Below are 15,044 nucleotides of genomic sequence, written 5' to 3' on the forward strand. Positions count from 1 at the left end.
GTTTTATATTCTTGTTCGATTTTCGTGTTTAGTATGGTCTCTTGCACGACTTCTAAAGGGAGACCAAAAAAATTAGCACAATCGTGTCACATTGTGCAGATCGTGTTTAGTCGTGTCGTGCAAAACCGTGTCGAACAAAAAAACACGATCACGCACGGCCAAAAAATTATTCTGGCACGACACGCACAAAACGGCGTTTTTCGAGAAGGCACGAACACGCACTACTCACGGCACGACACTCGCCCACCTCTAGTTGTTATCGTCTTGTGAGCATAGCAGAACAATATGAACCATATATTCATACATGTTAAGTCTATCAGCACTAGGTTGAGATATTAGATGTTGCCTTTATAATAAACAAATTAAAAACCTGTAGATGCGAACTATATCGTACAGCCAATCACTTTGTTCTTTTGACACCAAACGCACTGTAGTTGTTTGGTTTGTTAGTTGTTACGACGGTGGTAGTTTAGCGTAAAGCGTTTAGTTTTATTTCAGTCAGGTTGTGTGTTGATATAGGCTCAATGTGATAGCTGTATTTCAGTCAGGTTGTTGTATTGTGGTTTGTTGATACAGTATCAATGTGATGGTGAGACGTTGAGACCATTCAAAAGAAAAAGAGAACAAAGTTGGGAGCATTTACCAAACAAGAGAGGAAATTAAATAAATAAATTAATAAATCGAATATAAATCGAATATAGGGAAAAATAGGAGAGTATTTTGCATATCATGAAAATCTTAAATATTTTTGAACAATTAGTTGCTTTCGGATGGAAATATTATTCTGTGTACCTTTCTACACCGGGTGACGTAGGGGATGGAAGATACCAAGCAACGGTCCTGACCGGTTTTAACATGGCAAAGCCCAGGATTTATCTTGGTCCCTCTTTCATCTCAAGTGGACACTGACCTCCCCGTGGTGTCACCTGGGGAACTGCCTTTAAAACCCGTTAAAGGTAGTGAGCTAACATGTGCCGCGCGTTCTCCCATAACAACGTTAAAAACTTGGGGTTGGGCGTCGGTTTAGTAACCCTCCCCTAGAGAAAACAGCCTACTATGAAAAAACGAAAGAAAAGAAAAACAAACCCCTCTAAAGTTGACGAACCCCGCAAACGTTTTAAGGACCATGATCTGCGAATCTGCACCTGGAATGTTCGCACTCTTTATAGAGAAGGTGAAGTCTTCGCATTGGCAGACGTACTTGAAAAGTACAAGGCCGATATTACTGCCAAACAGGAAATACGATGGATTGGGAAAGGCGTCACAACAACACCTAAAGGTGACGCACTGTACTATAGCTGCCATGACGTAAAGCATGACTTTGGTTGCGGATTTGTATTTAGTCGGAGACTAAAACATCTGGTATCCAGCTTCACTCCAGTGAATGAAAGACTTGCTGCAATTCGAATAAAAGCTAAATTCTTCAACATCAGCTTTATTTGCGCTCATGCTCCCACTGAAGAAAAGGACGAACAGACCAAAGATATATTTTACGAGCGCTTAGAAGAAACATAAGACCGTTGCCCTGCCCATGACATTAAAATCATTCTAGGAGATTTTAATGCCAAAATTGGAAAGGAGAATATCTTTGGCCCAACAGTCGGGAAATTCAGCCTCCACAGTGAAACATCTGACAATGGTATGAGGCTGATAGACTTTGCAGCTGCAAAAAACATGGTAGTTAGCAGTACCAGATTTAATCATCTCGATATTCTGTATCCAGATCAGAAAACAAGAAATCAAATTGATCATGTTTTGATAGATGGAAGACACTCCATGCAAACAGCTTGCATCAAACAGATGGCTTTGGTACAGGCACATCCTCCTGTAGAGACCAGCAAGGTAATCTGGTAACAGATACAGATAGCGTGCTCAGGATATGGAAGGAACATTTCTCCAATCTGCTGGTATCCAATAGTAGCGCCCAACCAACACCGCCCGATAACATATCAGCGCAATGGCGAAGCATTGCCCACTCCATGCAAACAGCCGCAAAATCCATACTTGGATACCAGAGACCTCCACCAAGGAATCCATGGTATGAGCAGGAGTGTCGTGCTGCTACCGAAGAGAAAAATGCGACATATAGAGCTTCTTTACAATCAGTAGCAACGCGTAGCGCACGAGAGAGGTATTGAGAGAAAAGGAAAGGAGAGGAGAAACGTCTTTCCGCAGGAAAAAAAATCGAGATGTACAGAGCCAGAATGAAGTCCGAAAATGTTACCAAAGAGTGAAACATCAAACTGATGGCTTTGGAAATAGCACATCCTCCTGTAGAGACCAGCAAGGTAATTTGGTAACTGATACAGATAGTCTACTCAGGATTTGGAAAGAACATTTTTCAAAACTGTTGGTATCCAATAGCAGCGAAGACGACGAAGATACCACAGTCCCAATCCCAGAAGATGGTATTGAATGTATACCGCCCAGCCAAGATGAGGTAAAGACAGCAATAAATCGGCTGAAGAATAATAAGGCAGCAGGAGCCGATGGCTTACCAGCCGAGCTGTTCAAAACCGGAGGCGACACGCTGATAAGGTGTATTCATCAGCTAGTTATACCCATCTGGCAGGAAGAACGAGTACCCGACGATTGGAACCTGAGTATCCTGTGCCCCGTATGCTCTAACTATAGGGGCATAAGTCTACTCCCTATTGCCTACACGATCGTGTCAGGGATATTGTGCGAACGACTAAAGCCTATGGTCAACGAGATAATTGGACCATACCAATGCGGCTTTAGACCACCATTGACCAGATATTTACCCTGCGGCAAATCCTGGAGAAGACCCAAGAGATGCAGATCGACACCTACCACCTTTTTGTCGATTATAAAGCAGCCTTCGACAGCCCGCTGCGTTCAAAGGTATTCCAAGCCATGTCTAAATTTGGTATCCCCGCAAAGCTCATTCGGCTTTGCAAAATGACTTTAACTGACACGAGGTCCTCAGTTAAAATAGGAAAGAACCTCTGCGAAGAGTTTGGTACCAAAAAGGTTTCAGACAAGGAGACAGCCTTTCGTGTGATCTCTTTAACATCCTGCTGGAAAAGGTTATACGAGAGGCAAACGTCAAAAGAAGTGGCACAATCTACACAAATAGTCACATGTTACTTGCTTATGCTGATGATATAGACATCATAGGCCGATCAGTAAAAGAAGTAACTGATACCTTTATGAAGGTCGAAGGAGAATCTGCTAAAGTGGGTCTGGCGGTAAACGGTGAGAAGACCAAGTTGATGGTGTCGACGGGCAATGCGTCCATTGAGCTCGGACCGACTGTGGAAGTTGTGAAATAAAAAAAAATCAGTTGTGAAATAAAAAGAAGAATTATATTGGCCAACAGATGCTACTTTGGTTTAAGTAAGCAGTTTAAAAACAAAGCCACATCTCGTCAAACAAAAATAACGCTCTACAAAACACTGATACTATTGGAGATCTTTTCTTAGTTCGGCCTATAGAACAAATGTTCTGTAATGGGCCAGCTAAGTAAGTAAGTACCTTTCTACACCCGCCAATTTAAATATTCCCCCGTAACTGTTAATTCATAATAAATTAACTCTTTTGATTTGCATTCTTCCTTCATTGAAGTTGTATTTAACTTACGAAGATAAGTATCTGTCACATGCTCAATTCAAAGGCAAAACAACCAATTCAATAAACTCGCCTGACTTACATTTATGTATACCTTCCTAACATTTTGTTTTGTACCTTCTTTTCGCTTTTTCATTTTGAATTAATGATTTTCCAATGTATCATTTCCTCCGTTTGAAGTCATGAAAGCAAAACTCTTTACCAAAATGCCATTTTGCCAGTGAAGGTAGAAGCAACAATATCATCAGCATCAACTATGCAGATAACAATGTCTCAGATTGGAATTTTAAATTGAAATTCTATTTCCAACACTCTGATGCCATGTATCGTAAATGCTTGTTATAATTGCTATCTTCATAACTGGGTAAGTACTTTTAGAGTTCCGGTGGCATTGTTAAAGGGTGTGCATGCACACCAGAAAAGTTAGTTTATATATCATTTTTAACGATTCCGGATGACACACTTAGAATGTGAAGTATCGAATACATACAGAAGTAGAGGTAAAGATGCATCACAAATGTTCAATGATAGCATTTATCTTTGGATGTAAACTGGAAATGTAGGCATTAAAGGCGTCTATCGGTCAGGTGTCTTTCGTGTTTTTTTGGAAAGAACAGATTACTATGTATGTGTTGTGCCTCATCGAATCCAATACTACACAGAACCCAGCAAACATTACATCATTAAGATGAGGTTAAAGCCAGCACGCTCCACCATACTAGGTCTAATTGACTTTGCCATTCCGTTTGTAACTCATCGAAATATTTGCGGAGACCCTTAAAGCAGAGAAACAAATATGCTTGATCCAACAATTAGAGTGTAAACATCTCTCAGAAAAGCCTGGAAAATATGTAGATCATTTGTATATTTTTTCGACTTTTTGTACGTTTTTGTCAGATCTGTTGTATTTCCTACACATTTTGAATCAAGCCGTTGATAGTTTTTAAAGTAAAATCATTAATTTTTAGAATGTCACTTATGTTCTGTACCATGTGGGTAAAATTTGTCGCCGTATTGATTTTCATTCTTCGAGGATGTTTTGAGTGATAGTTGATGATTCTACCGGAGGCAGTAGGCTTTTGATACCAGTCCAATAATTATGGCATCAAATTATGAATTCTGAAACTACAATGTTCATAGGTGAGACAAATCAATAAGCAAAAAAAATCGCCTGAGCGCTTTTTAAATAAATCGCAGTCAAAGTTCGCATTTTTAGAGTTTTTTAGACTTTCACGATTTTGCTTGGAAACCGCAAATCCTATCTAAATGGGATTAAAAAAAAATATTGTAGCTGTGAAAATTCTCTACAAGATTGGCCTGTATGATATTTTCGTAGGTTTTACAATTTTTGAGATATAGAAGTTCAAATTGGGTCAATTCACTGACTGTATCGTCTCCTTATAGAATCAGCTAAGCCAGGCTGGGGTTTGAAACCACGTCCTTGAAAAACACAAGAAAAAGGGTGTTGTCATGGCGTGTTAGCGTTTTTCATGAAAGCGCAACTAAATGGGCAAATAACCATTTGTGTTGCAAAAAAAACAAAAAAAAATTGCATTTGAAAGAAGAAATGTTCGAAGCCAGAGAAGCCACTCCATAGCCAATATGTCTGATGAGCCGCTCTACCAACGGCGAAACATGCACGTCACATAGTGGTGGTTGTGTGGGTTCGAATCTTCGGCTTTCCTTTTTCACTTGCAAAAAAACCGGCCATTAAGCTCCAACGAGAAATTAATTAAATTAATGATTTCAACTTACAAAATTATAAAATGTTTGTAACTACTTGGTAATTCGGACAATTCGATAATCCGGACATCGCCGAAGCATGTGGTGTCCAGATCATCGAGACTATACTGTATATCTCAAAAATGATACAACCTAGAAAAAAATTGCTAAAGCTAATCTTTAAATTTTAACAGCAAGTCCCATTTCGTTTTCAAGCAAATCGTGGAAATCGAACAAAAAAAAAACCTAAAAATGTGACCCGAACTTGTATATCTCAAAAATGGTAAAACCTAGGAACGAATCATAACCGTCAATCCTCTAGAGAATTTTCACAGCTACAACATTTTCTTTAGCTCCATTTCCACAGGACTTGCGGTTTCCAAGCAAAAAAACCTAAAATAAAACCTAAAATAAACCTAAAAATGTGAACTTTGACCACGATTTATTTAAAAATCCGATTTGTTCATGTTTTAGGATTTTCTCATCTATGAACATTATTGTTTTAGAATCCACAAAAACTTTTCAGGTGTAAGTGGTTTTCATTAAAATTTTGTTAAGGCGCAACGTGCATGACATTTTTTTAAAGAAGGCGATACAGTGCATTGTCCCTATTCGAACTTCTATATATCAAATATGGTAAAACCTATGAAAATATCGTGAACGTCAATTTAGAAGAGAATTTTCACTGCTACAAAATTTTTTTTATCCCATTTCGATAGGACTTGCGGTTTTCCAGCAGATTTGGATGACAATACATGAATATGAAATTAAAACAAAAATTGGTCCATTTTACAGTGTTTTATTTAACTTGTATTTCAAATATGGTAACTAATTTTTGACACAGTTGCAGTTGACCAATCGAGCTAAAACTTTGCACACTTTTCAGATTTGGATGACAATACATGAATATGAAATCAAAACCAATATTGCACTGTGGTTCCGCCCGTGGACAAAAATCGAAAAATTTAAGGCGACAAATTTGATTGCGATTGAAAGAAATATTCTCTAAACACATTAAATTTTTAATATTCAATATTATTTTTGCCAATTTACAGCGATAATATGTCAAGTTAAGTCGAAGAAGTTTAGATTTGTATGTGGTGCCTTAAAAACGAAAAATAGACCCGCAAAGCATTCGTAGCTTATGAGAGAAATTAAAAGAATTGAAGAGGTAAAAATGTAAAATTTCCAAAATTAAACTTATAGTTATATGTTTTTACGAAAAAAAATATTGAAAATTCGTTTTCTAACTTCCTTAAAAATAAATTCTTTGTAAATGACTTTTTGTGCTATTTTAAATATCATTACTATAAATGTATGTTGAGTTTTACTAATGTTGGCCCCGTAAGGGCAAGTCCATATTTTTTTTATATACATGGGAAAGTCTCTAGTTTACGATAAAACAAGATCCAGCTGCCACGCCTGTAAAATCGCCAAAATTCCGAAAATCGGGAGGTACGTTTATATGGGAGCTATACCTAAACGTTGACCTATAGTAAACATTTTTTGCAAGGAGGTATGTTGTTCCCTCAGAACTCAAAATGCAAAATTTCAGCCAAATTGGTTGAAAATTTTGGCTAAAATCTTCAAAATACCGAATAGCGGGAGGTACGTTTTTATGGGAGCTATACCTAAACGTTGACCTATATTGAACATTTGAACATCAAAATACAAAATTACAGCCAAATCGATTATAAAATTTGGCTAAAATCGTCAAAATACGGAATATCGGAAGGTACGTTTATATGGGACCTACACGCAGAGAAAAAAATATGATTGATCCAACAATATTCGAAGAGCAAAATATGTATTGTAAGGATATTGTTAAATTCCAAATGTAGTATTGTGATTCCAACAATTGGGTTTTCTTAAATCCAAAAATAGTTTTTGTCAACTGGACAATAATTCCCTCTTTTCTTCGACAATTTTTTCTCTTCTCTCGCTATTAGATGCCGTGTTAAAAAAAAAAAAAAAACAATTATGGTGAGTTTTGTTTGTATGACATGATGCCTTTATCTTTGTTTTTGTGTGTATGTATACCAACAATGAGACTCTTGTTTTTATTTGTTTCTGTTTTGTTTCATTCTTCTATCTTCATTGTGCTTTGAGGTTTGGTGTTTTACCGAAGTTTGTTATGGTGTTTAATTATTCCTTATGTTGTGGTGGGTGCTTGTGGCTTTTTGTTTGTCTTTGTTGTCAGCCAATGCAGCAAACCATGTATTGTGTTCATCAATGATTGCAATATTATACGCGACATTTATATCCAAGTTATGTGAAAAGTGTATATGAGAAGTATATACACTCAAGTCAAAAATTTCTGGGCTGGTTTTCTGGGTTGACAATACTTTTTGTAAACAAAATTAGATTATGATAGTTCCTACAATCGGTATTGTTAACGATTTTTACAATATTGCGGAAATTTGAAAGTTGTTTTTGTTTTTATGTTTGGAACAAAAGATGGTATTTTTGGATTTGGATTACAATGTTTGAACAAAACAAATACACTTTTGGAACAGATATTTTTGTTCCAATAAAAGCGAAAAATATTTTTTCTCTGCGTGTATATCTAAACTTGGACCTATATTGAACATTTTTTGCACGGAGGTATGGTGTTCCCTCCGAAGTCAAAATACAAAATTACAGCCAACTCACTTGAAAATTTGGCTAAAATCGTCAAAATATAAAAAATCGGACGGTACCTTTATATGGGGGCTATACCCAAATGTGGACCTACATTCATTAAAATTGTTTTTCTCTCTTTTGGGCTCGTTATAAACCTATATTTATAATTTCGAGGCGGTAGCTCGATTATAACCATTTTTGACACTCATATCCATACAAGTGGGACCACTGTGTATTGGTCCATTTTTACAGTGTTTTTACGGAGTTTTATTTAAATTGCATTTCAAATCTGGTAACTCAATTTTGACACAGTTGACCAATCGGACTAAAACTTTGCACACTTTGCACACTTTTCAGATTTGGATGACAATACATGAATATGGGCCCATTTTTTCCCATATCGCCATATAGCGGTACCACCCGATTTAGTTCAAATCTAGTAACTCATTTTTAACGCAGTTGCAGTTGACCAATCGAACTGAAACTTTGCACACTTTTCAGATTTGGATGACAATACATGAATATGGGCTCATTTTTTCCTACAGCTCCCATATAGCGGAACCATCCGATTTCAGGTATTTTGAGGATTTTATCTTCATTTTTGCCCGAATTAGCTGTCATCTGGCATTTGGGATTTCCAATGATACAGTCATTACCCCACCAAAAATTGTGAATATAGGTCTAGGTTTTGGTGTATTATAAGGATTTTATCTTAATTTTTATGCCGAATTGGCTGTAATTTGGCATTTGGGGTTCCCAATGGTACTGAAACTTCCCCAACAAAAATTGTGGACATAGGTCCAGGTTTTGGTATAGCCCTCATATGAGGCGTTCAGAGCACACTTCGACTAACTCCATAAAATAAAAAGTTGAGAAAAACGATGATGAAGTTTATGCTTGCCATTGCATCTCTGTATATTTCCCATTGGTTTTTTGTAATTTAAAGGTGCTAACCTTTATTATTCAGGAAAGTTATTTTTAATATAAAAAGTTATGACAATATCAAGTACTTTGAAACTTAAATATAAGATTTTTCAAAAAGTGGAGTTAGTCGATGTGTGCTCTGAACGACTCATATAGCGGTACGGACCGATTTCAAGTGTTTTAAGGATTGTATCTTCATTTTTAGGCCGAATTGGCTGTAACATGGCATTTGGAGTCCCCAATGGTATAGAAACTTCTCCACCAAAACTTGTTGACATAGGTCCAGGTTTTGGTATAGCCCCCATATAGTGGTACTACCCGATTTTAAGTGTTTTAAGGATGTTATTTTCATTTTTAGACAGAATGGGCTGTAACTCGGCATTTGGAGTTCCCAATGGTACAGAAACTTCCCCTCCAAATATTATGGACATAAGACCAGGATTTCAGGCATTTTAAAGTTTGTACTTATATGTTCGGCCTAAATTGACCATAACTTTGTTCTCAGTGGTCAATAAAATGTCTTTACTAAAAAGTTAAAAATAAAAAATAATTTAAAAAATTATGTTTCAGTGTTTTATTTAGAATTGCACTTAAAACTAGAAAATAATTTGTCGCTTAGCCTCAATAAATATATTCTTTCTGATGGAATCTCTCAAATAAAACGCTTGCATTTAAATTATAAATGGTGGCCATGTCCGTCTGTCTGTCCGTCTGTTGTAATCACTCTAGCGTCCGCAGTAATTGAGATAGAGCGCTGAAATTTTGCACCCGAGGGTCTTTTTACCATAGGCAGGTCAAGTTCGAAGATGGGCTATATCGGTCCACTCTTTGGTATAGCCCCCATATAACGGTACCTCGGGATTTGAGGTATTTTGACGTTCTTCGCCACATTTGCAGACCGAATTAGCTATAATTTGGCACTTAGGGTTCCTGGTGATCAACAAACTTATATCCCAAAGGATATGGGCATAGGTCCATGTTTTGGTATAGTCCCCATATAACGGTACCTCCCGATTTTCGGTATTTTGAGAATTTTAGCCACAATTTTTAACCGAACAATCTGCAATTTGAAATTTGACGTTCCCAGTGGTCATGAAACATCTCCACGAAACATCGTCAACATAGGTCCATGTTTTGGTATAGCCCCCATATATCGGTACCTCCCGATTTTCGGTATTTTGAGAATTTTAGCTACAATTTTTAACTGAACTAGCTGTAATTTGCCATTTGAGGTTCTCAGTGGTAATGAAATATCTCCACCAAACATCGTCAACATAGGTCCATGTTTTGGTATAGCCCCCATATATCGGTACCTCCCGATTTTCGGTATTTTGAGAATTTTAGCCACAATTTGTAACCGAACTCTCTGCAATTTGACATTTGAGGTTCACAGTGGTCATGAAACATCTCCACCAAACATCGTCAACGTAGGTCCATGTTTTGGTATGGCCCCCTTATACCCGTACCTCCCGATTTTTGGTATTTTGAGCATTTTAGTTACAATTTTTGACGGAACTAGCTGCAATTTGACATTTGAGGTTCTCAGTGGTCATGAAATATCTCCACGAAACATCGTCAACATAGGTCCATGTTTTGGTATAGCCCCCATATATCGGTACCTCCCGATTTTCGGTATTTTGAGAATTTTAGCTACAATTTTTAACTGAACTAGCTGTAATTTGCAATTTGAGGTTCTCAAAGGTCATGAAACATCTCCACCAAACATCGTCAACATAGGTCCATGTTTTGGAATAGCCCCCATATAACGGTACCTCCCGATTTTCGTTATTTTGAGAATTTTACAATTTTTGACGGAACTAGCTGCAATTTGACATTTGAGGTTCTCAGTGGTCATGAAATATCTCCACGAAACATCGTCAACATAGGTCCATGTTTTGGTATAGCCCCCATATATCGGTACCTCCCCATTTTCGGTATTTTGAGAATTTTAGCTACAATTTTAAACTGAACTAGCTGTAATTTGCAATTTGAGGTTCTCAAAGGTCATGAAACATCTCCACCACACATCGTCAACATAGGTCCATGTTTTGGAATAGCCCCCATATAACGGTACCTGCCGATTTTCGTTATTTTGAGAATTTTAGCTACAGTTTTTAACCGAAATAGCTGTAATTTAACATTTGAAGTTCTCATTGGTCATAGAACATCTCCACGAAACATCTTCAACATAGGTCCATGTTTTGGTATAGCCCCCATATATCGGTACCTCCCGATTTTCGGTGTTTTGAGAATTTTAGCTAAAATTTTTAACCGAACTAGCTGTAATTTGCAATTTGAGGTTCTCAGTGGTCATGAAACATCTCCACCAAATATCGTCAACATAGGTCCATGTTTTGGTATAACCCCCATATAACGGTTCCCTCCCGATTTTCGGTATTTTGAGAATTTTAGTTACAGTTTTTAACCAAAATAGCTGTAATTGGACATTTGAAGTTCTCAGCGGTCATAAAACATCTCCAATGAAACATCGTCAACATAGGTCCATGTTTTGGTATAGCCCCCATATAACGGTATCTCCCGATTTTCGGTATTTTGAGAATTTTTGCTGCAATTTTTAACCGAACTAGATGTAATGATCGGTATTTTGAGAATTTTAGCTACAATTTTGTCTATTCAAAAATAATCGTCAATATACATATGTCCATGTTTTGGTATATCCACCCATATGACAGATCCGCCGTGAGTCGAACTTCCGCATTATGGCGTGATGAAATTTTTGATAGAGACCCTGTGGGCCATCAGAATTAGCGTTATATCTTTGTTCACGGTTGCTTAAGTGATCTACAAAAACAACAAACAAAGATATAATGCTAATTCATGATGGCTTACAGGGTCTCTTGCAAAAACACGGAAGTTCGACTCACGGCGCATCTGTCCTTCGGGGTTTTTATCTCTGCCCCAACATTTGTGTTCACAGTGTAATTTAAGCAATATTGGGAGGCAGTAGGAGTATATCCATTGTCGAAAAGCTGTTTCACCTAAAATTGTGAAAGGACCCTAATTATTCCATTTTAATTAAGACTATTTTATGGTGGAGGGTATAAAAAGTTCGGCACGGACAAACTTAACGGCTTTTTACTTGTTTAAATTATTTTTTAGTTTTAGAGATATCGACATGAAAATTTGACACAGGATAAAGTAGAAGTCGTAGAAAAAATAGAAATTGTTAACTCAGAAAACGATTTTTTCGAGTTATGCCATTCTTTGTGTCAATGAGCGATATATTAAAACCATTAAAGCAATCATAAGTTAACTTGAATTTTTGAAAAATTACAAATTTTAAATATTCATATGAATTACATATTAATCCCCAATATTGCACATATTAGCGACTATATAATGATGGAAAATTTCATGTCATATGACATTTACATATAGTGTAAACTACCCCTTAGTAAAAAATAAACCACTATTTAACACAGCAACCTTTGAGCACACAAATGTATCAAATTCATACACATATCGTCGGTGTCATGCTTAAGTGTTCCATACGCCATTTTTGACTTTTTGAGATACACATGGTTTCTAGGGGTTTCCGGTATGCTCTTTCTGATTTTCTAGTCGGCTTTCTCCTATGTGCTCTTGTTTACGAGATATCCACACCTCGACGGGAAAGCATAAACTTTTTTCTGTTATGAAATTAATATTTTATAAATTTACAATTTAAAAATACATTTCAAAAATCAGAATTTTAATTTTCGAATTAGGAGTATTTAAGCTATTGAGGCAAAGATGGAAATTTTTGTTGTCACTTTGTTCCATGTGGTTTACAATATTTCACATTTGTGTCATAAGTGCGGATATGGAACAAATCGACAAAAATTCTTTTTTTAAAAAAATCTCTATAACTTTTATATTCCAATACATATTCCTCTAATTTTTTGCAATTATGTTCTATATACTATTATTAATATTTCAAGTCAAAAATATAAATATTTGCTTTAGCCAGCTCCACGCAGTTTTGACGCAAAACATTAAAATGCGATTATCTTAAAACAGGCAAATGGCGTATGGAACACTTAAGCATGACACCGACGATAAGTATACACTGATATATTTTGCAATAAGGTATATGTATACACTTCATATTTTACAATAACTGATCAAATTTTCCTAAAGAAAATATAATTCGAATAATATATTTTCAAATAACAATTTCTCAACATTTTTACTTGGTTTAAATGTATGAAAGCAATGCTCATAAATTTAAATATGATTGAAAAATATTGCAATTTAAAGAACTCTGCGTTAGAGAAGAAGAAATTTGAGTTGAGTAAAAAAACATACATATATACAAGCATAGAGATTGCTTAAAATTTATGACAAACTGAGCTACAAAATATGGAGAACTTCGACATACTATCTATAACTAGTGCTTGCATGCCACACAATATCGTAACTCACTCCTCTTCGGGTATTTTGGACATAATTCTCCAATGTATTGCAATCTCATAAAGTATTTTTGTGCCAGCCTTAACGTGTTGGCATGCCGCACACATCAGCAACATCATCGTCATCAGTTTTTATAAGGGTTTTTATATTTTGTTTAGTTTTTGTTGCTTTTTGGAAAACGCATAGGGTACAACTTCCAACAGAAAATCAAAGAGAGACATTTAGAAAAAGCAACGAACAAGCGAAACAGGGTACATGGAACTGGGATAGTAGATGCACAGTTTTTCATCTTTCGTACAGAAGCAGCATTCATGACACTTAAAAGATAAGAATAACTACACATACATATGTACATATATGTACATACATTAGGGTTTGACTTTTTTAAATCCTCATATTCCTATATCATATTTTGATGCAATTTTACCTAAGACTAGATAAAATCTTAATTATATGGTAATTCTATGAAAAAAATTTCCTCACAAAATTATTTTAAAATTTTATTTACCAGCACTTTCGACAATTTTTCCAAGTCTCTATAAGCAGATATTTTAACTGAAAACAAGCCACACGACATAAACAAAATGACATAATCTTTTCTTCCTCACTAATTTTATCATCATATCATTACATACATGGGCGCAACCGTGGTGCAATGGTATACACACCCGCCTTGCACGCAGAAGGTCGTGGGTTCTATTCCCCAGCCAAGCAACATCAACATTTTCAATGGTGGCAAAATACCCCTCAGTAATGTTGGCGACATTTCCTGAGTATTTCAGCCATGTAAAACTTCTCTATAATGCCTCTATGTCGTAAGACACGCCGTTCGAACTCGGCGATAAACAGTAGGTCCCACATCATTGAGCTAATATGAATCGGGATGAACTCATTGATATGAGAGATGTCTCCCCTGTCCCGTCTGGGATGTTTGTGGAACAATAATAATTATATATTATTACTAGCAAAATGCCCGCTACTTCGTATGCGGAAAATGAATAATATACAAATAAACAGTTTTTAATATGGTGAACACTGAAAATTTTGATGTACTTATACCTTTTGGAATTGATATTTAATTATACCCTACACCACTATGTGGAAAGGGTATAATAAGTTTATTTTGGTAAAAATTCATGTAACACCGCGAAATATTCGTCGGAGACCCCCAATGTGGTATACCAATCTTCATATCTCGGCGAGATAAAGCGATTTTGAGATGTGCGTCCGTCCGTCCGTCCGTGTGTCCGTCTGTCCATTATAAATTGTAATCAAACTCCAGGCCGCAATTATGGACCGATAGTCACGAAATTTTGTATGGAGGTCGGTTTTACATCAGAATAGATCGCTATTTTAATTGGTGATGATCGTGAAATATTTAGCGGGTGAAATGGACCAAAAACATAAGTTTTATCCGATGTTGTAGCTGCTCTGTAGGTCGCAATAAATTCATACAATGTAACAGTATATGACAAAGAAGATGCTTGCAATTTGAGATGGTGATCGGACGATGTTTAGAGGGTTAAATGACCATAACTTTTGTGTAAAAATTGTGAACATTTTTTATATACCGGTTATATCTTTATTCCTGAAAGATACATTCCGCCCACGTAAATAGTATTTAGAAGACCAACTCTTGCCCTTTCCATTGATGCCAATTATATTGGTTTACGCGGTTAGATAACAGAGTTACAGCCTAATATATCCAGTTTTTTGCTTGAAGTGTAATCATAAGCACGGTAGAGGTCGCAATTATAGATCAATAGTCACGA

The sequence above is a fragment of the Musca autumnalis genome, unplaced genomic scaffold (assembly GCF_047663935.1).
Source record: "Musca autumnalis isolate F117 unplaced genomic scaffold, ASM4766393v1 scaffold_3, whole genome shotgun sequence".
NCBI lineage: Eukaryota > Metazoa > Arthropoda > Insecta > Diptera > Muscidae > Musca > Musca autumnalis.